The sequence below is a fragment of the Otolemur garnettii genome, unplaced genomic scaffold (assembly GCF_000181295.1).
Source record: "Otolemur garnettii isolate 467f Iridium unplaced genomic scaffold, OtoGar3 scaffold00001, whole genome shotgun sequence".
NCBI lineage: Eukaryota > Metazoa > Chordata > Mammalia > Primates > Galagidae > Otolemur > Otolemur garnettii.
The window spans coordinates 17944376-17970593 of record NW_003852396.1 but is presented as its reverse complement, the minus strand read 5'-3'; the positions used below and the strand labels follow the sequence as shown (position 1 = coordinate 17970593).

Here is a 26218-nt window from a genome sequence, read left to right as displayed (position 1 = left end):
ATTACATTGGTTCATATAAGCATTTCAATTATTATCATTTCCGTCGACATGCACCTTGCCTGTCTTGTTCATTTCCATCAGACCCTCACAGGCTGTTTTCTTTCCCTTCATTTATTACCCTGTACAACCACTTTCTTGCCCTCTCTTGCCCAGGATTGGCTCCATTCCTTCCCTTATCTCTCAGTTTCTCCTGCCCAACCTCCAGGAGATATGTAAAATAGAATAGCCTCGGTCCTTAGTTTTTGTGTGTTTATTCGTTGGTATTTTTGATCCTTATCATGCATCCAATTTAAACTTCTACTAACTTGCTCAAATATTTCATTTTCGGAATTTATTCTGTATCTACAGCCTTGTTAAAGTATTAGGAGAGACTTGGAGGCAAAAACCACATTTATCCCAATGCATAGCTTGTAGCTTCATGCTGCCATCCCCAAACAAATGACAGCAATTTCTTCCTGAAATGGTTCTTTAATTTTTCAGTATGAGAAATATTATTTCTCAGCAAACTATGTCCTCTTTACCTTTATTAATTTGAACATTTTCTGCCTAATTTACCTATTCCAGTCCTATCTTGGGCCCCAGGGAGAGTCCAAAGATAGTGCTTTATTCATCTGTGCCTGACATGGTAGAGAAGTTGATGCATAGAGGGCACAGGGCCACTGCCATGGTTACAAGTGGCATATTCTCTTACCAGGACCACTTCTACAGCTGCCTTGCCTCTACTTTGAATTTTCTTTGACCTTGCCTCTCTAGTGCAACCAGGATAACCTTCCCCACAGAAAATCTTAGTTTTCTAACTCCTCATTCAAAACTCTTCATTATTTCCCTTTGCCTACATGATACATTCTAATTGTAAACATTCAATAAAGACTGGAAATAGACTCTCTAGCAATACTTTTCTAGATTGAAGACTAGTAAGAAATTTCAATTTGTTGACTATCGTCAGTACACCTGGCACTGTGTTACGCCCTTTAAAGAAACCATCTGCTTAATCCCTAATAATTCTGCAGAGTATTAATAACACATATGTAGTTGAGGAAAATGAAAGTGATTTCATAAGCAATGAGTAACCATATAAATTGACCAAAGTTAGTAAGCACGGTCAAGACTCAAATCTTATGTTAAAATCTCTGCTCCTCTCACTCTACAAACATGTTAGAAGGGGCAAGACAGAGTTAGCAGGTAATAAAATGAGCTAGATAGAAAGATGGTTTAAATCACACAGAGAAAGAAATGTGAATTAATACTGAATGAAAGTCAGCTAAGAAATTAGCTATAAAAAATTTTTATGTCTGTTGGGTGCATGTCTGATGTGATTTCATGGAGAGGGCTAAAATCCAGAGAGTGCATTGATCTAACTGAATATGAAATAGAGAAGCAGTTCAGGTTTTGAACTTAGGAAGGTGGTATTGACTGATCACAGCAGAATTTTTGGTAGGGTAGTCTGGATACAGTAGGTGTAATCCTTACCTTGAAGTAAGACAGAAGATAATGCTGGGACAGTAGCTGGAGGATTAAGCTGTGAGAACAGTGGAAGTTGAGGGGACTACTGGGAAGATAATACAGGTGGAACTAAATAAAAATAGTCAAAAAAAGGGCCAGTAGTACAAACTTAGAGACCGACATAACTTTAAAGCAAAGACTAAGAGCCAATTTGTTCTATTGGTGGGTGAGTCCGCAGGTTTTCATTTACTATTATGCTCCTTTAATACAGACATATGCTTTGTATATGCTCTATATACTTACATACTTCAGAGTTTACAATGAAATAAAAGACAGATGGACAACTTTAACATGGAGGTAAGGGAAGTTTGCAAAATTGAATGTCCAATACCTATGTCAGAATAGAAAGCTGAGAATGAAGGTGGGATCCAAAAAGATTGGATAGGCAGGCCAAAGAGACAGAAAAATCAGAAAAGAGTCATTAGGTAAGGCAGGTGGGGGTAAGGCAGGCTGGCTGTCATTGGAGCTGCCAATGTTTCACATCTACGTGCTCTGTGAGGCATTCCGTAATGTTAATACTTAGAGCGATCTGCTACCATTCATGAATAAGGATGGAGGAAATTACTAGAGGCAGGGAAACAAGCTGGGAGGCTTTTACTGTGTTTGAGTACAAACTGAGGTGTTGAGGACCACGACTAGAATAGTTGATGAGAGAGTGGAAAGAATCGAACTGAGGCCTCTATCGTAAAGGGATAAATAATAGTGAGTACAAATAGAAGAGAGAACTTACAGAAAATCACATCCAAGGTTTCCCTCTCCAGTTAACTCTTCTCCTTTCATTGATCTTCTCATATTTAATCTGCCAATGAAGCCAAAAGAATTCTCCCTTGGCGGGAGAATGCAGAGGAATAAAGATGTGGAGGTGCCAGAGCTAAGACACAATGAGATTTCCGCAGTTATCACTAACTTGGTTTAAATCAGACATGCAATTCTAGTCCAGTTCAAAAATCTCAGAACAATAGCTCCATTGGCTGCTGTTGAAGTGCAAAACAATTGTTTACTGAACAGCTATGTGTTGGTATGCTGAAAAATAGTTTAGAGTAATGAATAAAATGAACTTGGTACATGGTAGGGCAGTTCCCATGGACTGATGCTGCCTGCGGGATTGCTATAGCATCACTTCTCAGTAATTCTGTAATACATTAAACTGAATGGTGAATCTCTGGCTGAATCTCTTTACTAAAGAACCTTCATCAGGCTGTTTCCTACCACCACCTGCGGTGTGTGTTCCAGGTAATACAAACACCTTTTTATATAAGCCCGCATAAAACAAGAAAAATAAATATATGTAATATCATGATAGACTATTGGTATCCCCAAATAACCACTGCCTTCTCTGCATGAGGAATACTCCTTCCTGCCCCATTCACATTGGGCTTGACCATGTGGTATGTTTTGGTCAATGAAATGGGAGCAGAAGTGGCATATGCAGTTTAGACTAGAAGCTTTAAGAGTCATCATATAGTCCCATCTTTGTTGTTTTTATCTGTCTTAAGACTTTCTTTTTTTTTTGAGACAGAGCCTCAAGCTGTCCCCCTGGGTAGAGTGCCGTGGCATTACAGCTCACAGCAACCTCCAACTCCTGGGCTCAAGCGAGTCTCCTGCCTCCGCCTCCCAAGTAGCTGGGACCACAGGCGCCCGCCACAACGCCCGGCTATTTTTTGGTTGCAGCCGTCATTGTTGTTTGGCGGGTCCAGGCTGGGGATTCGAACCCGCCACCCTAGGTGTACGTGGCTGGCGCCTCAGCCGGCCGAGCTATAGGCACCGAGCCTGTCTTAAGACTTTCATGTCCACTGTAGGGCCGTTTCTTCAGCCTGGGTCGCAGAACAATGACCCATAATGGACATGAAACACACACGACATGGATACTTTTTGTGTTACGAGCCATTACGATTCTGGATAAACTTGTCTGTGCTGACCAAAATGAGGATTAATTGCAAAGCCACTTTTACATTATTCTTAGATATACAGAAGCATCATGATGAAGTGAAAAGACCATGGGTTTAACTGCTAAAGAGGACTATGTATTAATCATGCTTTAACTACTTAAGCCTAGTTGACTTAGTCATTACTTAACCTTTCTAAATCCTAGATTCCTTTCCAGTCCCAAAGTTAATAATAATCCTTTCTTTCAGAAGGGTTCTTGAAGATGAAAAGGTATCACATGATGTGTATTTTGTACAAATAAGATGCCCAATAAGTATTACTTAAATCAAAATACACATAGATATGTTTATCGCTTATGGCAAAAGTGATCACATTCTCCATACTCAAATTTGGGACATGCCATTAAAAATGGATGGAATAAAATATTCTAATGTAGGTTTACATAGAATGTATGGTCTTTTAATTTATAACATAAGCCAAAAGAAAGGATTTGAGGCTAAGAAGATAAGATAGCAACATTACATGAAAGAGACTTGCATTGAAGTTGGGTAACTGATATTCACACAGGACCCATTAGTGAAAAGCACATAATATATGTAGTATGCAAATATCACACATTAATTACTTACCTTGTATTCAGCGCTTTGGACGTGTTGGATCCTATACTTAGTGTTATTTATTCTTAAATTTTTCTTTGCCTTTTATCATCTTCATTTTACAGATAAGGGCACTGGGGCTTAGAGAAAGAAAGTCTAAATGAAATTTGACAGCAGGTCTCATCTACTTTTTGTTTAGCAGGTGGAAAAACTCAAATGAACAGGTACAAGCCATTGCAAAAGGAACAGGTTCATTTTGGTTTTCAGTTGCTTGATCTAAGTTTATCTTCCAGCTGAGAAGCGAACTCGTGTCACCTTGTGAAATCAGGCAAAACAGAAGTGTTCCCACACATGTCTCAAGTAATTCCAGTATGCAAAGTACTTGCCTTCACCCTTCATACTTGTAACATTCAGCTGGGTCAGGAGGCAGAAGCTAGGGTGCCCAAGATTTAAATATAGGATGCTCTGACTAACTGTATAACTGTATAAATAAGAAGAAATTGGTAATAAGCAAACATATTAATTAGTTAATATTGGTTTCTTAGAGAAAACCAACATAATTTACAGACCTTTGATTTTTAATTTATAAGACCATATTCATCCTGGCTGCACTTTCAAAAATCACCTCTTAATGAAATACTAGAACATTTGGAACAAATAGCAATACAGTTATATTTTAAACTTTCAGTGTTTTGCAATATTAAAAAATGACAATGAAAAATTTAAGAGACCTTGAACTGAAAAACTGAAATTCACATCAATAACAAAGGAGTAGTTCTCTCTCTCTCTGTCCTTCTCTGTCTCCCTCTTTTCCCAGTATTGAAAAAAGATCACTCCATAGCACATTTTAAAGAACAAAAAAAGGGCAACATATCTCCTAAGAAAACTCTTCAGTCTTTGAAAATGTGCATTTCTAGGAGTTGCACAGGTGCAGAATTCTGATGTGTCTGAATATAAAAGCTACCCAGATGTCCATATTTGCTTCTAAATCTATGGAGGCCAGCAGAACAAGAAGATAGAAAGTTCATTTAGAGAATGTCAAATCAGATTATTTAAGAAAGAGGCCAGAGATTAGACATGTTTGGGGCATATATATATTTGTGTGTGTGTGTGTATGTGTGTTAATTTCTATGCTACCTATTGCTCATATGTGTCTCTGATGCTTCTCAATTCACCCCTCTTCCAAGGTCGTCACTGAACAGTGAAAAGCAGAAAGGAATGTGTCACCTATGTCTCAAAAGTACACCCCAAAGATTATCATCTCTATTTTGTATCTTTGAGACCTGGGTGAGGGAGAACATAACAATTCGTAACAATTCAACATCTTATCCAAAATCATACAGCTAGTCAGTTACGAAATAAAAGTCATAAATCTAAACTGACTTCAAACCTATGTTCTGTTCACTTTACAATGAACAATTGTAGGATTAAATTGTAGGATTAATTGTAGGGATTCCACCCCTATTTGGGTGGAATCTCTACTCTTTATCGATACCTGCCTTTACTACCTCATTTAATAATCTACCCCCATTCAATGTCTCTGAATAGAAGCCAAACTCATATTTAATTAAGTTTGTCCTCATAGACAAAAGTTTAACTGTTTTTAAAATGCAGTTTCATGGGATATACTGTAGTTAAAAAAGCAAACATCAGGACTGCCAGCTCTCAGAGGGTTTTCAATTAAGTTCAGAAAACAGAGCTCAAACTTATTAATTTGATATTTAATTAAGGACCTCTTCAATGCCAGGTACTGTTCGAACTTTCAATAAATATAGAGAAAAAGTGTTTTGATTGAGCAAAATCTGTCCTAGGCACAGGAGAAGTAAATGTATGTATTTAGATGTAAATAACATGTATTTGCCAACTTTGACCTATTCCGTGCATGAAAAGGGAACTTTGGATTCTTCCCTTCCTCTCTCTCCCTTTTTAAAAAGTCTATTATAAGCACATATAAACTTTGTCAAAAACAACAATTCCAGGGATAGCTAAGAGGGAGAAGCCAAACAAAATAAGTTTGTAACTGCTGGTCAGACCCAGGCTCATACCAAATACTGCACTACTTTAAACAATCAAGTTCTGGAAGTTTGATTTAGACTCTGAAATAGAAAATCTGGTCTTCTGAAATAAAATACATTTTAAATGAGATAAAAAAGAAATCTTTTTGAGTAGGACAAGGAAAAGCCTGGCTCCTTCTGAAGTCTTGTGAGCGGCCATTCTGTTCTTTTAAACGGTTAAAAACTTAAGCACAACATAAAACAGGGACAACTCAAGGTATACAGCAAGAAAATGTGCCCAGGATTCTAGCAGAATAAGGTGGGACAACAAACATAACCAATTTTTTATTCAACCCTAGGATTATGTTACTTATGAATCACTGTAATGAACTGCATACGTATTGATGTTATTCACGGGCCTAAAATTGAAACCCAAATACTCTGCTGATAGAAAATGTCTTAAGCTTACTAAACTGCTGAAGTTAGGCCCTCTAGAAAGCAATTTCTCCCCAGTTTGGATTATATCCATGACATTTAACACAAGTAATTAAATTGCTAATAGCAATTTTGCTCAGCAATTTCTCCCAACTTTTACTGTCTGCATCCTAAAGCCTCAGTGCCATGACACCACCTAAAGATGAAGTGCAAGAACTGTGTGTGAGTATAAAGCACACACTTGGGCTTCTTCCATGACCTAGCAATTATGAATTGGGCTGCAATAAACATTCTGGTACAAGTATCTTTGTTGTAGTGTGCTTTTTGGTCTTCTGGATATATCCCTAGTAAAGGAATTACAGGATCAAATGGCAGATCTATTTTTAGTTCTCTAAGTGTTTTCCAGATGTCTTTCCAAAAGGAATGTATTAGTTTGCAATCCCACCAACAGTGTAGAAGTGTTCCCTTTTCTCTACAACCACACCAGCATCTGTGATTTTGGCATAATGTACACCATGGAATACTATGCAGCCCTAAAGAAGGATGGAGACTTTTCCTCCTTCATGTTTACATGGATGGAGCTGGAAAATATTCTTCTTAGCAAAGTATCTCAAGAATGGAAGAAAAAGTATTCAATGTATTCAGCCCTACTATGAAACTAATTTATAGCTTTCATAGGAAAGCTATAACCCAATTATAGCCCAAGAATATGGGGAAGGGGAGAGGGAGAGGAAGGGAGGGAGGATGATGGATGGAGGGAGGGTGATTGGTGGGATCACATCTATGCTTTATCTTTTAAGGGTACATGTGAATCTTACTAAATGAATAATATGTCTTAACACAATAACTAAGAAAATGACATGAAGGCTATGTTAACCAGTTTGATGAGAATATTTCAAATTGTATATAAAAATAGCACACTGTACCCCATGATAGTATCAATGTACACATCTATGATCTAATAAAAAATAAATAAATAAAGCACGCACTTTGCTGAATTGGGATATTAGACTGTGCTTTCTAATAAGCTGAAGTCACACTTTGCAAAATGTACTATAGAAGAATTTTATAAATTTGCTCTCATTGAATCCTTACTCCCAAAGAAGATAATTGAAAGTTTTCTCTTATTTAGTGAAAGCTAAAGTGAAAAAAAGAATTTATGATTGATTCTCCTCTGTGCCACAGAGAGCCCCAGTCCTTCGCTTTGTCAGAACCTGAAGGTAGGGACCTTACTGAGGTAGTGAACTCACATCAGCAGACAAAGGCAGCAGAAAGTGAACATCAGTTCAAGACCAAGTTTCAGGGCTGGGCACGCTCACTCATGCCTATAATCCTAGCACTCTGAGGTGGATGGATTGCCTGAGCAAGAGCAAGACTCGTCTGTTAAAAAAAAAAAAAAATAGCCAGGCATTGTGGCAGGCTCCTGTAGTCCCCAGCTACTCAGGAGGCTGAGACAAGACAATTGCTTGAGCCCAAGAATTTGAGGTTATTGTGAGCTATGACTCCAGGGCACTCTAATGAAGTGATTAAAAAAAAAAAAAGACCAGCTTTCACTCCAGCTGGATTCGTATTTACTGTTTGACTGATAAGAAATGGAATGGAAACTGCCATTTGTCTCAGCCCCACAGAGGATCAGCTATTACTCCACATTCTATGTAGGACAGCGACTCAGACACTCCAGCCTTGCACAGTGACACTGTTACCTCCTTAGTATTATTCAGCTTCTCTGAGCCTCTTCGTTTTCTCATCTTTAAAAAGGAACAAATTATTTTTACCTTAGAGGGTCATTATGATGCCAAACTAAGATAATGGAAGGTCAGTTCAGATCTAAAACAGCTAACCCTTGCGATCTCCTGGATTAAGGTCCATCTTATAGGCAATAAAAAATATTGCATTGGCTTGGCGCCCGTAGCACCGTGGTTATGGCACCAGCCACATACACAGAGGCTGGCCATACACAGAGGCTGGCAGGTTTGAACACAGCCCGGGCCACCTAAACAACAATGACAACCTAAACAAAAAATCAGCCGGCGTTGTACTACTTAGGAGGCTGAGGCAAGAAAATAACTTAGCCCAAGAGTTTGAGGTTGCTGTGAGCTGTGATGTCACAGCCCTCTACCGAGAGTGACATGGTGAGATTCTGTCTCAAATATATACATATACATTGCATTTCACACAGAACAAACATCTAGCTCTTCCTGAAGTCAAATGGCTTTTCTAAAGGACTATAAATTTCTCAATGACCACATGCATAGTTGTGTTAAGTTATGTACATACTTACAAAGGAGAGCAGAAAGGGGTCAGGGCAGGTAGGCAGGCCTACACTGTAATTTTTCTAGGCTGGCTTTTTGACAGATGCAAATATAGGCAACTTATTTAAATTTTCTAAGACCAAGTTTCCTCATCTATAAAACAGGGATAATAATAACATTTTCTTCATAGGGTTGAATATAACTTGGGGACCAATTTATATAATGCACATAAAGAGTTTAATGTGATAATCTGGGAACTGTGCAATAAATGTTATACTTATGTAGTGATTTGTCCTAGAATATACAGTTATTTGACACTAAAGGTTGGCTGGGAAGCAGCCCTCTATTTAAAAGGCTACTCCACTGAATACAGTTTAATTCTATATATAAGTAATGTAAAGAAATGTAAAAATAAGATGATCCTGTAAATTACAGTAAAGAGTGATCTAGACTAATGTCAGGTTATCTCTTCTCCCATTTTTCCCCAGAAAAAAATCAAATAACAAAAAACGCCAATGACCTTAAACTTCTCCAGATGCACAAATCATCTTTGCTACTGAAATAGAGTATGAGCAGGACAGTATGGCGGCACAACCTGAGAACAAAGAGGACAGGAGACAGGGACTCTGAGGTTAAAAACCCAGCTCTTTTTGATTCATTCCTTGAGACAGTTACTCGGTCCCTTTAAGTTCATTTTCTCATTATCTTTGTAAAATATCAAGGATTTTTACAAGATTTCAGTAAGGGAATTGGTAATCAGTAATTGTACAAGGGAGTCTGAAAATATAGACTACTATAAAATATTCAAAATATAAGCCAGAGATTTGCCAATAACTTTAATCTACATTTTGTGTTGTGTGTGCAGTATTGCACGGTTCATGCCGGAAGGAAACTGGGGGGCAGGAGTGGGGGGAAATATTATTTGAATGTTGATATGCCAGTTACTGTGTTTTATTTAAATTCTGCCACATCTATCTCAGGGACTAGGATACAGACTTCATTTGATAAACCAGAAAACTGGGGCTCAGAAAGATTAAGAAAATCATCCAAGGACACCTATGTACTCAAGCCAGGATTTAACATGTCTGATGAAGATCAATGCCCTGTCCTTTCATTGTACTACTCTAACAGTCCATTCATTTCTTTAATACTTTTTCTACACTAGAGAGTACCCTGACTTGCAGTCACCCCCAAATAAGGAATACAGCTTTTGCCCTCAATGATCTAAAGGGCAAACTATACAAAATTCCATCTGGCCTTATGTGCAGTGCTGTTTGCAACGTAAGAGGTACTGTACTGACAATATAGACTTCTATGCCAGAACGCTGATTTTATTTTTGTTGTTAAAAATCCACAGTATTTTTAATTATGTCATACACAGAACTTTCAAATAAATACTTATACCCAGTGTCCATAAAAATTACATTTCCTTGGAAGTGTATGATTATGAATATATTGCCTACATATATAAAGATACATATTTAAATTATATATTTATTTTAACAAATAAAACTTTTTCAAATAGGAAGTTTGGAAAGGAATAGTCTAAAATGTACATTTGCTGGAATGAGCAGGTTCCTAGAATTTTATTTAGTATAGTCTTGAAGTTCCTGAATTTAAATGGAGAATAACTCAAATATTGTGTAAAGATGATGATTCAAATAAGGAAGATCACTGAATATATGAATTTGAAGACACTGGTGGAAAGATACAAAGTCTTAAATCAAAATAAGAATATTTTGCAAGCCCTGCCAGTTCCCCTAGATAGCTCCCAGTGCCAAAGAGCTCCCTCTCATTAAAAGCTGGCATAAATCTCGACCTACTCACTTTACATTTGTAATCAGAGTCAGACAGACAGAAAGAGGCAAAAAAGTCCAATTCCTTTGTGATTTCGTGAATCATCAGACGAATGTGCTGAGTGAAGAAGGAAGATAGAGCACTGCCCACTGCTGCACGAACTGTCCACTAAAGAAAGCACAGGGGCGTGCAGGGAGCCCTAATATAACACAGAGTGTGATGTCAGTGAATTAATCAAGGGGATAATAAATGTAACAATGAATATATTATTTCCCAAACCTCCACGCAGCAGCAACATAAAGGTCTCACGGATGCATATAGAACAGTGGTTCTCAAAGTGTGGATGCCAGACAGGCATCAAGAGCAACACCACCTGGGCTTCTGAGAAATGCAAACACTCAGGCTCCAGGCCAGATGCACTGATTCAGAAACTGAGTCAGCGTGCTGTTTGTTCCTTAATTACCTTCAGGTGATTTTCACGCATGTCAAAGTTTGATACCACTAATCTGTGTAGACTATTTACACACAGATGCAAAGGGAAGTCTAGTTAGTGATTAACTTGAGTATCTTTTAAAATTGGGAAATCAAAGGAAGTGATACAGCTAAGCTCCTATTATGATGCAGACACCCAGAACTTCATTTAATTCCCATGATCTCATTAGGCACATGTTGGAATGCTCTATACCTCAAATTACTATGGCGTGAGTCTCCAATGTATTCACTGTTAATAAGGAGCCTCCCTCAAAGTGCTCTCCACCTGTTACTAGTAACCCCCAGGATGAGGTCTTATATCTGCTTGGGAACAGGTTTCTTTAACCAATGACCCATACTGGGCATCAAATTATATACATGAAGGGAGAAGACTCTGTCTCCATCTATTTTATCGCAAACACAAAACAGATTAAATGACTAAAATAAAAAGGAGGATACCACGCCCTATGTATCAGACAGACAAAAATCTTTTAAGTGTTGGTAGGGAGGCAGGGAAACATGCATTTTGCTGTTGGAATTGCTCATTGATAGAACCACTGGGAAAGCAACTTGGCAATGGGTTCTGAAGTTGAACATGCACATACCTGCTGCCCAGTAATTTCTTTTTTATGTATAATCTCTAGAAAATCTGGCACAATCTCACAAATTGTCTAAACAAGTGTTCAGTCTGAAATTGTTCATACTAGCAAAAATCGGAAATAATCGGTAGGGGGATAAACAAATAAACTGTTTATTCATTTGTTGCAATGCTATGTTGCAATAGAAACGATCACATAAGGATAAACACCACATTCTACCATTTGCATGAAGTTCTCAAACCCATAGAATAACATCTTGTATTGTTTATGGATGTACAAGGGCTGTCTGAAAAGTGTCGAGACGTGTCATATGAAAAACAGAGACATGCGTGGCTGGACACAATACTTTCCAGACAACTCTCAGATATGTATGTAGAAAAAATTAAGACTAGAATCAGTATGATGCATAATGATATTAAGACCAGGATTACCTTTGGGTAGGAAAGAAGGAGAAAGGGATAAGGGGATCCAGCTTTTGCTGTGTCTGTTTTGTTTCCTGGAAGTGACGTTGGAAAAGAAATGAAAAATATTAACACTTGTTAGCTCTGTGTCCTAAGTATCCAGGTGAGAACTGTGGTGTTTGCCATGTTTCTTTATATACTTGCAATATTGGATAATTTTAAAAAACATTCATTGAAATACGAAACGTTAACTTTGAAATTATAGTACTTTGAAAACTTAAAAAATACTCGGATAACGATGGGTGTAAGTTCCCAAGTTGTTCATCAGTCTTGCGTACCTGTTTTGAAGTATTCTTTGTATGGACAACAAAAGTGCACCTGGTGGATGGTAGGTCACCACGAATATTTAATTTATGAAAAAATGGATGATATTTTTAAATAAATTAAAAATTTTAGAAAAGATTATCTTTTTAATCACATCACACACTACAAAACAATTCTATTTTTCCACATTCCTATGTAGTCTTTTCCAATATGGACATCATTTTATAGTCTAATAAAAGTACATATATAATTTTATCATTTATTACTTAATATTATGTCATAAATTCCATTTCTTGTTCTAGTCTTTGCTCTCTCTAAGAAAATTCTCATTTGCTACATCATAATTTACTTACTGCCTCTTGAGGTGTTTCTAATTTTTTACTATGACAGATAATGTTGAAATAAACATTGCTATAGGAATAGTCTGTGCTTACAGCTTTATGTTAAAAAAGTCTAATGATAAACTTCTAAAACTGAGATTTCTGGGTCAATGAAGCTTGAATATCCTTATGACTATTTTCATCTACTATACTCTGAAAAGATTATACATATTTACGTTGCCACCACTAGGGTACCAGTATAATGCAGCATCCCTTCCTTTACCTATTAATCTTGACTCCTAGTCTTAGCGTCCTGGAATTGGGAGGGACATCCAAGGGTCCAGTACAGGACAATCACTGGATTTCTACTGCAACTGGGCATTACTCTAAATACTTAACTTGAATTATCTCTGTTTCTCATAACAACCCTGTTTAGTAGACAATTTGTTGATACAAATAAATTATTATTTTTACAGAGAGCATGAATAGTAATAGGAGGATCTAAATAAGGCCCTTGAGGTTTGTAGTAGAAGAGCAATATCCAGTACTCCTGAAGCTGTGGGATCATTAAGGGGCAGGGGTTGTGATGAATGTCTGTACAGATATTCGTGTGCATATGTATCCATACATGTATATATAGACTCTACCTATTTTTCTATAACTTCCCACTACCAGTTGCATGCTCTAACACAAACACAGCAAAAATTGGTCAAGATATTTAAGGGGCAGGGTTCTCAGAGGTACAGCTAGGCACATTCTTACCAGTTATGTGTGATGTCATAGTAAGAATGTTGTTCAATGGGCCTAAAGTTTCAGTTAAACAAGATAGATTCTGCACACAAGGTCAGACAAGTTCACAAACTCATCCTAGAAAAAGTGCTACATACCTCATTGCTGAATATCACTATGGTCACCTTCAAAGCACTCCCCTTGGCTATCTGGTGATTGTAGGGATACTCAGCAGTGACGTATGTAGCACTTTTTCTAGGATGAGTTCATGAACTTAATTGTGTATCTGATAGAGGTGATAGCTAATAGTATTATATTTTACACTGAAAAATTTGTGTGAAGATGATAGAGCTCAAAGTTAGTGTTATTACCATAAAAAAGGAGGGGAGCCAGGAAAAGGTCTTGGAGGTGATGGACTATTTATTACCTTGATTGTGGTGATGGCTTAATGGGTGTAGGCATATGTTCAATCCCATCAAACTGTATATGTTAAATATGTGTAGTTCTTATATACAACCATACCAGCCACACATCAATAATAATGATGTTTAAAAAAACAAATAATTTGAAATCAGATCTTTCCTAAATTCTCATTCTAGCTCTTACTCCCTATAATTTACTATAAGGTAACTTGACTCAGTTTCTTCATCTATGTCTCTAATAGTAACAATATTTCTATAATTTAGCATCCATCATCAGCATAATTATTCATTTGTATAATGGGAATACACACACACACACTTGTTATCCTTGGGGAACTGTTGTCAGAAACAGTTCCAGATACCCAAATCCACAGATGCTCAAGTCCCTTAAATACAATGGTGTTTGAATCATCATTAGATTACTTATGATACCTAACACAATTAAATCTATTTAAATAATATGATTTAATTATAATGTATTGTTATAATGTATTGTTAAAGAATAATGACAAGAAAAAATGTATTTGTGAAGTAAAGACACAGCCATCCATTTTTTTCCTAAATAGTTCTAATCTGTGCCTGGTTAAATCCATTTAAGGAAAACACAGGAATATGGAGGGCCACCTATGTGTATATGTGTATGTGTGTATATTAAGTCTCTTGCATGTTGCCTGTATCCCTATGACATATGAGTATGTATGTGTGTATACATTTCAATTATACTGAGGGTGCCAAAAAATGTATACATCTTTTAATAAAGGAAAAATCTGTATTAAAATTGTATTAGTCAAGTCACTTTTCACTTCTGCAATTACAAGAGATACATGATATAAGATATAAGATAATAAAAATTATCAACATATATTGAGTATTACAATTTTAATTCATTTTTTTCCTTCTTAAAATGTATATAACCCTGTGTAAATATCATATTTATATACATATACAGGGTGTCCATAAAGTTCATGTGCAATTTAAAATAGTTTTACATTGTAAATTGCACACAAACTTTATGAACACCCTATATATCCTCTTTGTGTAATATATATATAAAGAAGATACATACAAAAATATATTATACCCAATATGTATTTCAAATATGCATAAATACATTTACACATGTGAATTTATATCCCTATTATACAGATAAATATAATAGTGGTGGTGGTAGCTAAAATGCATTTAATGTACTTTGTCCATACTAGGCAATATATATGCATTTTTCAGGGACCTTGATACATAAAGATAATATATGTAAAGTAACATATATATCTTTACATGTTATGATATGTATGATGTATGTAAAGCATATGAAATGAGTATACCAGTTATGCTTAATACTGACAATCTCAGATAGATGGGAAGGAAGGGCCTCTCCCCTTCAGAATTTCTCTTCTTCCTTCCAAGGATTACCCATTCTTAGAACTCTAACTGAATTCTCTCTAGATCATCTCTGCCTCTTCCTCACCTCCCTTAAAAGGCCTTCTTTTTCCCTTTATCCTTCTCAGTTCTTTGCCACCTTTTACTTTTTTCTTCTTTGTTTGCCCTCATTTTCATCCCTCTTGTCAGCCTCTAGATAACCTCTTCTCATACTGGCTGTCCTGCATCTAGATATCCAGACAGTACACATTAAATTTGGAAATGGACAACAACCAAGTAAATCAGGTAATATGTATGCACATCTCAATTAAGTCTCTTGCATGTTACTTATATGGACATAGAGAAAATCACACATTTAAAAGGTATTCATGGGCAGTACCTGTGGCTCAGTGGATAGAGTGCCGGCCCCATACACCAAGGGTGGCAGGTTCAAACCTGCCTCCAGCCAAACTACAACAAAAAATAGCCAGGCATTGTGGCAGGTGCCTATAGTCCCAACTACTTGGGAGGCTGAGGCAAGAGAATCACCTAAGCCCAGGAGCTGGAGGTTGCTGTGAGCTGTGATGGCACAGCACTCTCCCATGGGTGAGAATGTGAGACTCTGTCTCTTAGAAAAATTTTTTTTAAAAAAGGTATTCATATACCCAAGCAATCTACAAATTTAATGCAATTATCAAAGTACCAATGTCATACTTTAAAGAACTTAAAAAATTAATACTTCATTTTATATGGAATCAGAAAAAAACTCAAATAGCCAACACACTACTTAGAAATAAAAACAAATATGTAGGCATCACATTACCAGACTTCAGGTTACACTACAAAGCTATACTAATCAAAACAGCTTGGTACTAGCACAAAAAAAGAAATGTAGATACATGGACTAGAATAGAGAATCTAGAGATGAACCCAGCCACATATTGTCATTTGATCTTTAATAAGCCTAACAAAAACAAGCATTGGGGAAAAGACTCCCTATTTAACAAATTGTGCTGGGAGAATGGGCTAGTGACCTGTAGAAGTCTAAAAATGGACCCACACCTTTCATCACTAACAAAAATTGATTCTCACTTGATAAAAGATTTAAATTTAAGACATGAAGCTATAAAAATACTAGAAGAGAGTCCAGGGAAAATGCTTGAATATATTGGCCTGGGAAAATATTTTATGAGAAGAAACCTCCCCACCCCCGGGCAATTGAAGCAACACCAGCAATATATTAGTGGGATCTGATCAAGCTAAAAAGCTTCTGCACAGCTAAGGGTACTGCAAGTAAAACAAAGAGACAACCTTTAGAATGGGAGAAGATTTTTGCAGGTTATGATTCTGACAAAGGTCTGATAACTAGAGTCTACTGAGAACTCAAATAAATCAATAAGAAAAGAGCAAACAACACTATGTATTTGTGGGCAAGAGACTTGAACAGAAACCTCTCTGAAGATGACAAGTGAATGGCCAACAAATACATGAAAAAACGCTCATCATCTTTAATCATCAGTGAAATGCAAATCAAAACCACTCTGAGATACTACAGTAAAATTAGCCCACATCACAAAATCCCAAAACTCCAGATGTTGGCATGGATGTGGAGAAACGGGAACTCTTCTGTACTGCTGGTGGGATTGAGAAATGAATACAGCCTTTTTGGAAAGACGTATGGAGAATTCTCAAGGAACTAAAAGTTGACCTACCATTTGATCCTGCGATTCCATTACTATGTATCTACCCAGATGAACAAAAATCATTTTACAACAAAGACATTTGAACCAGAATGTTTATTGCAGCCCAATTCACAATAGCCGAGTCATGGAAGCAGCCCAAATGTCCATCTTAAGAATGGAAAAAAAACTATCCAACGTACTCAATACTATTATGAAACCAATATATAATCACTTACACATTCATATAAATGATAAAACACAAATATAGTTTAAAAAGAAGGAGGAGAGAGGATGGAGAGGTGAGGAGAAGGGGAAGGTGAGTAGAGGGAGAGTATTTTATGCATTCCACATTATGTATGAAACATCACATTATACCCCATAAATGTATACAATTATCATTTAATAAATATTAAATTAAAAAAAATAAAAGGTACGTATAATAAGTTAACATTTTTGCTGTTTTATGGTACATATATCTAAAGGATAGTTTAGCTTATATCATTTAATGCATTACTTATGTGAACATTTTCCCTGTTACTTGAAATGCAAAGTGAATTGAGCAATATGTAAATCACATGCAAATCAAGCAAATATGCATATTAACGTTGTTTTGAAGAACAGTTACATTTTAAGATAGAAAGTACTTTCACAGAAGCAAATATCAATTTTATTATTCCAATCACAGACTTAATCAAACAGCTATTGCTATTACATTGCTTCTTAAAAATATGCCTAACAGTTAATTACTGGACTATTCCCAATTAACCTATAATCATGTGATGGAACGTCCTAGTAGAAGAGGATTGGTTTAGATTAAAAAAAAAAAAAAAGGAGAATTAAAATTCAGGTATCTGGATTTTAAACTTGGCTATCCAATGTATTGCCTATGTAAAGGTAACATTTCTAAACTTTAAGTTTCCTTTTATGTAAAATGAGAATAAATATATTAACCTCCTAGGATTATGGAATTAATGAATGAATGGTTTATATTATGTTCCAGGTACACTTTTAGGTTCTGGGGTATAACAATAAACAAAACAAAGTTCCTTCTCTCCTGACGCTTATAATGTACTGAAAGACAGAAAATAAGCAAGTCCACAAATGAATGAACAACTTTTCAAGATGAAATGACGTAGTCACTAGTTACATTGAATCTCTCCACACCTTACAGATTCCTAATGACTTCAGATGACACCACTCTTTCTTTATCTTACAGAATTATCAGCAGAATTTAAATTCTCATTTCATCCTGAAAAGTTGTTCATTCATACGTGTACTTGGTCGTCCTTCCTTATTGAAACATTTTCTTTGCTTAAATTCTGTGACTCATACTCTTGATTATCACTGTATTTCACTCTAAACTACTTCTCATTCTTCTTTGCTGATTTTTTTTCCCTCCTCCTGACCTTTAAAAGTCATCGTTTTCGAGGTTCAGTCCTAGAAACTCTTCTTTATCTTTACTTTTCTTGAGATGGTCACATATAAATCTCATGCTTTTAAATATCTTGTACATTCTGATGATTATGAAATATATATATCTAGCCCTGACCTTCCCTTTTGTCCTGCAGATTTGTATATATCTACCCTTTTACTTGAAATCTTCACTTATATGCCTAGCATGTTTCTCAAACTTAACATGTCCAAAACATAATTATCGGTTGCTAATACCTCAAACCTTTTTCTAGCCCACCTTAACCTGGCTCAGTAAATAGCACTACATTTCATTCTCATGCATATGCCTAAAAAACTAGGAATCACCCCTGATTCTTCTATATTAATATATCTCAACAAATCCTTCTCCACATATAGCTTAGTTTACTCTTCTCTATGTCCACTCGCTACTCCATAATAAGCCACAACTATCTCTCACCTATACTACTTCAATAGTGTTACCCACCAATCCATTCTTTTCCTAGAAATCACAGTAACTTTTGGAAACTTAAATCATAGCATGTATGATAGGAAGCATCCAAAAATTGCCTCTATAAATACTTCTTGGTATTCAAATCCTATGTAGTCCCCTCCTCTGGTGAATCTGGGCTGGTCTGTAACTTTAACCAATGTCATGTGTGTTGACAGTTACCTTATGGCAGTTCTGGGCCTAAGTCTTAAGACAACTTGCCAACTTCTGCTTTGGAGATGCTCAAGTCTCCATGTAAGCATTCTGGCTACTATGCTAGAAAGTCCATATACAAATATCATATGAATATCTATATATGTCAGATATAGTAATTATCTCTATATTTATAAATCTGACATATATATACACAGAGAGAGAGAGAGGGAGCAAGCCTTGATGCTACGTACAGCGAGAAAGAGGCTCAGCCATCTCAGAAGCCCAGTCAAGTTTCCACATGAGTTTATTTGCAGCTACTGTTTGAATACAATCACCTAAGAAACCCCTAAAAAGAACCCCAGAAGAATCTTCTGGTTGAGCCACAGTGAACTCACAGAAACACGAGAGATTGTTTTCCTAAGTCACTACGTCCTGGGATGTTTTACTACATACTACATACATAGTAGTATGTAACCAAAGCAGCAATTGATATCTGGAAGTGAGTCCTGTCATAACAAAAGTCTAAAATGTATAGCAGTGGATCTGGAAATGGGGAGGCAGCAGAAGCCTCAGAGAAAGGCCTACAGGAGACTGTCAGTGAAGTCTGGAAAGAAAGGGAGTACACTGGAGAAAAGGTGGTTTGTTTTATAGTGGAAAGTTTGACATTACATCTCACATTAACATAAAACATAGAAAATATAGTAGATGAACTTGTCAATTTGACTTACACACCCAAACGAAAAGAAAGTCATTGAAAGAAATTAAAGAAGAATCTAAACACGTTGAAAGACATCCCCTGTTTGGAGACTGGAAGACTGAATATGATTAAAATAACACTGAGTATTATTCAGTGCACCGCTCGGTATGACCGTGAGTATCCAGCATGAACCGTGTGTTAACACCCACCTAGTGATAGTGCCTTCTGTGGAGCTGTGTTCAGAAAGATTGTGAAGTCCAACCTGGAATATTAGAAAATAGTGTCGTGGGCATGGATGGAAGAAGTGCCAGACCTTGAGCTATGTGTTTGCCTCTTCAATTTACAGAACAATAAAGAAATCTTTGGTGATCTCAGATGTCTTAAAAGGAATCCTTGACTAGAATGCTGCTTTATAAATCAGTATATACTTAAAAGAACTATTTTTTAAGTAATTGAACTATAACAATTTATGGTACCACAGGTAGTTTTTTGGAGGAGAAAAATCATCTTCTACCCTATAATAAGATACAATGAAAACACTAAAAGACAATTGCGTTAATAAGGATGGAGCACATAAAAGGTTTGGCAGATAATCCGTAGAACAGTTTAAGTTTTTAAACTACTAATACTAGAGAAAATGTCTTCCCAGAAAAAAAAAGAAGAAGTTGCCATAGTAACTCAGTGTTAGAATCTCCACACAGACCAAATTTAGCAAAGCTATACTTACTTTTTAATTGTACAAATTATTCACTTGGCAAAGGAAAGAAAAAATGGAATTGGATTTGCTTTGTACCTACTATGTGCCAGGTGCTTTACCAAAATACCTCATTAGTCATCCTAGGAACCCAAAAGTCTAAAGTGGCCCTTTACTTGCCTTATAGTACAGTAAAATTAGAGGACCAGGGTGTCTTGAATCTGTCTTTTTAAAGGACTTTGAATACCCTTACTTGCTTCTTCATGACCCCACATTAAATTCCTGGATGCTGAAGAAGGGCACTATTGCTAAGTTGAAAGGCAAACTTGGCCCAGTCAACATCCAGATTTTTTATACTAAAGAGTTCACATAAAGTGAAAAGGGCCGTTTCTTCATTAATACTGTCACTGACTGGGGAATTAGTGATGAGGGGACTGCCCCATCCTTCCTACATACAGTTAGATTTGGGAAAGAAGCAGCTGGACAGTTTCTTGTCTGGTTCAAACATTATCTGAATATCTACCAAATTTCCTGCAAATTAAATCTTTTAAATCAGACACATATCATTAGCTCCGATTCCAATTCTAAGTTATGTTTTGTCTTATTTGTCAAAGAAATATTTCTTTAGTATCCAGTGTGCATCAAGGATTGTGCTGGGTCTCAGGAATTACAGACCTCAGTCCAGCAGGATAAGGCTCTCTTTTGCCATATGATAATAACCACAATCCTTCAGTTAACCCAGAGCAAAGAAGCCCACTGGAAACCTTAGTCACCTTTTTTCTCAAAGCAAATCATTTCACGATTAGCCTAAATCTTTGTTCAGAAACTCAGTCATTTGTACGCAAGTGAGATTTCAATGTGAGGCATGTTGAAATTTGGTTACCTGTGGATTTTTATCAGACAGGGAAGTAAAGCAAGCTGACTGAATACTAATAAAAAATTTGATCCGAGTGGGAGTTAGATGATTTCTCTCATTTTAAGATGCCTTAAAGAATCAGTGAGAGAACAAATGAATTGTAGTACGTTAGCTCTGGAGGCTGCCGCTGGCCTCCAAAGCCACAGATGATGGGGAAATACCACTGACCTAGTTTGCTACCGATTCATAGTGCCAGGGATGAACCCACCTTCTGCTTTGTGCTGGTAGGACGAGGTGAATTGGGTTTCAGCCTGGTTCCCACCAGACATTAAGGACAGAAATGTCTTTAACAACCACCTACAGACTAGGGAATAAAATCCAAACTTTTTAGTATAACTTTTAGCATCAAATCACTCCCTCTCTTCCAATCTTTTGCTCTTCCTCAAAATAAACTTAAGTCATAAGTAGTACAAAAACTTATCTGCAACCATGGATGAGGTATTTCTTTTTTGCTAGAGTGCCCTTATTTGCTAGAGTGAAATCATACGTATTAGTACCCACCTCTAGAATTCTTGGATGGCTAAGTAAGTTAACACCGATAAAGCCTGTGGAGTAGCACTCTATGCTGCCACTGTTATCAATCATACCACTCTTGGCAAAAGAGAGACTCACTACCCGGCATTAAATTTACTAAAGGTAAACACATCCACTAAAAAGCCTATCTCTTTTCATCATGTTTCAACCGTTCGCCCATTAGCCTAAGTCTGTATTCAGAAGTGGAATCATTATTACTCAAGGGAAATTCCAAAGTGAGCCATTTTGAAATGTGGTCACTTGTAGACCCTTAGCATGATTTATGTAGGCTTATCTCCGTGTCTTATCTCCATGTCTGCTCCTGCCTAACATGTTTTTCCTATTCCTCATTGTTGAGGCGATCCAAATTGCATGTTAAAGCCTACTATAAATCCTCCCCAGCTGTGAATCCTGGACTGTCCTCTGCACCCTACACCAATTCCTTTACTGTGAATGTCACTCGCTGTGATACTCATCACACACGTCTTTCTTTTTTTCTATTTTTTTAAGGTTTCTAATTTTTTATGGAGAGAAATATATAAGCCACTGTGCCCTGCACCACATCACTTTCAACTATCTCAGAGAACATGATATTCCTTCTTACATGTATCAAAACTCATACTTAGCAATGAGTTCTGGGTTGCAAAAGAGGATTTTTTTTTTTTGCACCTGTCTCTAAGTCTTTGTCCACAGTTAGACAAAAACAAACACAAGTGCCGTTTACACATGTCTTTCTATTACATTTTTTTTTCCAAAAATTTTCGCCATTGAGAAGACTTAGCTCTGCAAGGCACCTGCTAAACTGTCTATTTTTAAATATCTCTAAGCATCTGCTTAGGACAATTCATATCTGGAATCGACAATTCCCAGGACAATTCATCTCTGGAATGTAATAGCTAGCGAAAAGACTCAATCAGAGTCCAGGAAGCTTTGTGGTTCCATGGTTGTGGCTTAACTTGATGGGTTAAGCCTTTAAAACTACTAGAGAGGTTTATGAGGCTTGAGCTTCTGCCAGCCAAATATGCCGCATGTTAACTGCTATTGGCATAAATAGAAAATTTGGTGGTGGAATTTTAGTCTCCCACTGGAATATGACATCCAGTATCACACAGGCTGGCACCTGTTTCTGTTCATACATGTGGCTTCGGTTTTGCATCATGAATATGGTTTGGGTACCAGAGTAGAACTATGGATAAGAATGCAGCTCTTTACTGTTTAATGACAGAAGTGCTATTTTAATGTGAACAATAACTAAAAAAAAAAAAAAAATGAAATGCCTTATTTCTTACTTAAACAGGTGACAGCCTTAAGCCAATGAAGATAGTTACTGAAAGATCTGAGACAAGGGACATTGATTCCCTCGTATTTCTCTAGCATTCAAATCTCTTCCATATTTCTAGAGGCAAATCATTCCCTTGTTTGGGTCATAATAACAAGAAACATCTTCTCTCACAATTAAAACAGGCAGCTCTTTTAAGGCGGTCACTCTCTGCAGGCTAAGCAAGGTATAATTCCTAGCAAAGAAGAATTATGCATGAGTTAGGGCTAGGAGTTACACCTGGGTAAAACCCTCAATTACTGCAGCTTCATTAATGCATTCTTAGTGTCTTACTGCTGGGTGACTGTTCTGAATAAATTGTGCTTTCATGCTTGCACTCAGAAAATGACAGAATTCTGAATGAATAAGCAGTCTGCAACCAGGAGAGGTTCTTCAGGCGATAGTTATTCAGAACTTCCTGTGTTTATCAGAAGAGGAGAAAGAAGGACGTGGAAATTTCACAGTCTCATAGAATCTCAGTAAAACAGAGACTGTGATGATCATCTGTCTGGCCATGCCCTTCCCAGACCTTCCTCCATCCAACGTATACATTCTTCCCTATTATAATCCCCATGAAGTTGTCACAGAGGATCATATTAACAATTGCGACGGCAAGTACCTTACCACTATCTCCTTTCCATTAATCATTATAGCTAATCATGCTTAGCTAAAATCTGTCTTCCCACAGGTCCCCCTTATCCTCTCTAGAGCCACATAAAGGCATTCTAATGCTTTTTCCAAATAGCAGTCCCCTCAAAATGTAAAGAGCTGCCACATATTTCATACTGTGAAATACTTTTCAACAATGCCAAGGAGAACAAGGGCTGTAAAAGGTCATGGCACTTTTACACGGGGAAAGCTATTAGGACACCAGCACGGTTGAGTAACCACATCCACCTGCCAGCTTCACTGCCTGCCTTCCTTTTTATACAGACCAAATTTTCTCCTCTCTCTAGAGATGGCTCTGCCATGTACCAGGTTATTCCAACTACAAACTACCTATCCTATCTTTCACATGCAACCCGTTACCTATGTCCTTGATAGATTGCGCCTTGGATATGTACACTTATTGTCTTCTTTGAGGCTACCATTCTCGTTTAAGCTATTATCTTCCTTTATTTAAGGTTATTCTAATATTCTCCTGGCTAGTCACCCCCCTTCCATTGCTTGCGATCTCTACTCTAAATTGCTACTCAGGGCACATCACAGTCCTGTTCCAAACCCTTCAAACCTTTCTTGCTCTTCTTAGCACAGAGATCAAAGTCCCACAGACAACTTTCAAAGCTCTGGCTCTCTCAGCCTCTGCCTCCTCCCAGGCTCCTTCTGCCCCTACCCTATGCTAGTCTTGCTGCAGGTCTTCCTGGACAAGGAAGGAGACCAAAAAGGAGCGCAGACACTCACAGCAAGAGAAGCCAAGTATGTGTTTCCACAAGTCAAGGAAAGGGATTTCTGTACGAGAGAAGTATCAATAAATTCAAACGCTGCAAAAATGTCAAAGCCAGATGATACTCGGCGTCTATGAAGTCACTGATAACTTTAAGGAGAACAAGTTTCGAGGTAAAAAAGAAAAAATGGAGGCCCAGACAGGCTACAGTGAGGTGAAGTATACAATAGGAGGTGAGGGAGCAGGGGGAGGAGGTAGTCAATGTCTAGAATGAGAAGCAAAGTCAAAAGAAAAAATACGTTTCTGCTATAAGCGGAAGATTACACGTGAAAAGAAGCAGTTAAGGAAACAGGAAAGAGTTAACTCCTAAACAAGGTTCCTGAGCGGTGAGAAGGCCTTATCAAGGCCAAAACACGATTATGCAAAGTAACACAGTGCTTGGGACATGATGAGTCTTCAATGAGTAATCTGAATATATAGAAAAGTAATAGGATTTTTGTATGAGATGGAAACTAGTATGTGTATGTTTTAAAGATAGAGAAGGAGTCAGTGTATGGAGAAAGGAAGGGATTCTTACTTAATCTGTAAGTACAAAATCTACTATGGATTTAAGGAAGATACCTGTGAAGTATAAGCAAAGTTTTACCTTTATTTTATTTTGTTTTTAGAATAGAGTCTCAAGCTGTCACCCTGGGCATCACAGCTCACAGCAACCTCAAACTCTCAGCCTCCCAAGTAGCTGGGACTACAGGTGCCCACCACACCTGGCTTTTCTTGAGGGGAGTGTATAGTTGTCATTGTTGTTTGGCAGGCCTGGGCTGGATTCGAACCTGCCAGTGCTGGTGTATGTGGCTGGCACCTTAGCCGCTTGAACTATAGGTGCCATGCCAGCAAAAGTTTTAAATATTTTATCCTATACACTTTTAACACAAAGTTGGTATGCTTTTAGTATTGGTATGCTTCAGACTTTACCCAGTCTTCATTACAAAAACTACTCCTGCTTCTTCCCTGTCTCCCATCTACTCTGGAATGATATTTATTTGCATCTCAGTATGGAAACATTAACATTTTATTTTGGTGTAAAGGAAGAATCTAGACCTTCAGTCCATTGTGTGAATCGGCAGCTTATTGATATCTTGCTCATTCAAATCTAAAGTTGCCCCAGTAAATCATACTGTTGTCTATCCAATATTTGGAGCTACAAACTTAAAGAAGTTTTTTTTTAAGTGTATATCCCTATGGACCAAATTTTTTCATAGCAATGGTGCTATGGCTGCCCTGGAGTTGGGGTGGTGGAAATATTAACAAATAAGAAAATTCAAGTCTAATTAAAAAGTTAAAAAGTACGACTTCTGATAGGAGCGCTTTTGTCTGAACAAGGTGGGGACGTGGAAAGATGATAGAGTAAGATTTTTCTCTTAAACAGCTACTCTGAAATTTTGAATTTGTCAAAGATTTTTGTTAAAATAAGAGATTTGGGACCTGACTGGAAGTCTCTTCTCAATAAACAAGATGAATTAAGAAATTTCCTAATTGTTTCCAGATATCTTATTGCTACCTAGTAGCAATCACTATCAGGGCAATGGCTGACTTTTTTTAAAACACAAAAATTCCTGGCACATAACAAAATACTTTGTGAATTAATTAATAAACGAAAGTCTTCAAATAAAGAGAACTATTTCTATTAGAAAGAGGAGAGGAAGCAGATAACCTAAGTCTGAATCGCATCTCAGGTACTTGACTATTTAGCTATACAATTTTGGGCAAGACACTTAACCTTTTTATATCTTCAGTTAAACATCTATACCATGGGCGAATACAACATATTTTATAGGGTTATTGAAAGACTTACAATACCAGATATAAAAC

The 26218-nt window shown here is 37.0% G+C and overlaps 1 protein-coding gene and 1 non-coding gene across 2 annotated transcripts in view; both read right to left on the bottom strand.

Annotated features, from left to right (window-relative positions):
- The window catches only part of DLG2 (discs large MAGUK scaffold protein 2), a 2018366-nt gene that overhangs the window by 1284619 nt on the left and 707529 nt on the right, over positions 1-26218 (bottom strand). The gene's annotated exons all lie outside the window — the stretch shown is intronic.
- Positions 22237-22365, bottom strand: LOC111724670. The gene has a single exon (XR_002772932.1). It is a non-coding gene; the product is annotated as a small nucleolar RNA SNORA40 (small nucleolar RNA).